This window comes from Branchiostoma floridae, chromosome 2, assembly GCF_000003815.2.
Source record: "Branchiostoma floridae strain S238N-H82 chromosome 2, Bfl_VNyyK, whole genome shotgun sequence".
Taxonomy (NCBI): Eukaryota; Metazoa; Chordata; class Leptocardii; order Amphioxiformes; family Branchiostomatidae; genus Branchiostoma; species Branchiostoma floridae.
In genome coordinates, this window is record NC_049980.1 from 35,128,459 (window position 1) to 35,129,887 (window position 1,429).

A 1,429-nucleotide genomic window follows, 5' to 3' on the forward strand; every position below is an offset into this window, starting at 1 on the left:
TATCCTAACCTACACTCCTAACCCTAACTCAGAGTCTATAACTCCTATCCCTAACCCTACAACTCCTAACTCTAACTCAGAGTCTATAACTCCTAAGCCCAAACCCTAACTCCTAACCCTAACCCTGTAACTCCTAACCCTAACCCTATAACTCCTAACCCTAACTCACTATAACTCCTAAACCCTAACTCTAACCCAAACCTAACCCCTAAACTCTAACCGTAACCCTAACCCCTAAACCCTAACTCTAACCGTAACCCTAACCACTAACACTAACCGTAACCCTATCCCTAACCCAGAGTCTATAACTCCTAACCCTAACCCTAAGCCAGACATACCCATGTTGAAGGGGTCCTGTACAGGGAGTCTATAACTCCTAACCCTAACCCTAACCCTACCCCAGACATACCCATGTTGAAGGGGTCCAGTGCAGGGAGTCTATAACTGCTAACCCTAACCCTAAGCCAGACATACCCATGTTGAAGGGGTCCTGTGCAGGGAGTCTATAACTCCTAACCCTAACCCTAAGCCAGACATACCCATGTTGAAGGGGTCCTGTGCAGGGAGTCTATAACTCCTAACCCTAAACCTAACCCTAAGCCAGACATACAACAATGTACCCATGTTGAAGGGGTCTTGTGCAGGGAGTCTATAACTCCTAACCCTAACCCTAACCCTAAGCCAGACATACCCATGTTGAAGGGGTCTTGTGCAGGGAGTCTATAACTCCTAACCCTAACCCTAAGCCAGACATACCCATGTTGAAGGGGTCTTGTGCAGGGAGTCTATAACTCCTAACCCTAACCCTAAGCCAGACATACCCATGTTGAAGGGGTCTTGTGCAGGGAGTCTATAACTCCTAACCCTAACCCTAAGCCAGACATACCCATGTTGAAGGGGTCCTGTGCAGGCAGTGGCAGTGGAGGCCTCTGTGGAGGCTGCTGAGGCGGCTGCTGGGCACCCATCGGATCCGGGTGCATCGGTCTGTTTTCAATCCTCCTGTTGTCGTAGGTGGGGTCATCAAACAGACTGACCTCTGACCTGGGCTGGGCTGCCTCTGGTGGCAGGTCGTTGCCATGGGAGACAGGTGGGCCCCGCCCTGCTGCTGAGGTCAGCACACAGGAAATACAGAGGGAACAGACTCAGTTCCTGCACACTACTAAGTTACGTACATGTAGAGGGTACAGATTCCGTTCCTGCACACTTACGTACATGTAGAGGGAACAGAATTGGTTCCTGCACACTTACGTACATGTAGAGGGTACAGATTCCTGCACACTTACGTACATGTAGAGGGAACAGAATTGGTTCCTGCACACTTACGTACATGTAGAGGGAACAGACTCAGTTCCTGCACACTTACGTACATGTAGAGGGAACAGATTCCTGCACACTTACCTACATGTAGAGGGTACAGACTCCATGCTTC

At 49.7% G+C, this 1,429-nt stretch overlaps 1 protein-coding gene across 1 annotated transcript in view; it reads right to left on the reverse strand.

The window, feature by feature from the left end:
* Positions 1-883: 883 nt before the first annotated feature.
* LOC118409235 (SHC-transforming protein 1-like) overlaps positions 884-1,429 on the reverse strand; it is a 5,192-nt gene continuing 4,646 nt past the window's right edge. Inside the window, exon 5 of the mRNA XM_035810102.1 lies at positions 884-1,105. The gene's annotated coding sequence lies outside the window, so the exon portion shown is untranslated. The remainder of the gene's footprint in view (positions 1,106-1,429) is intronic.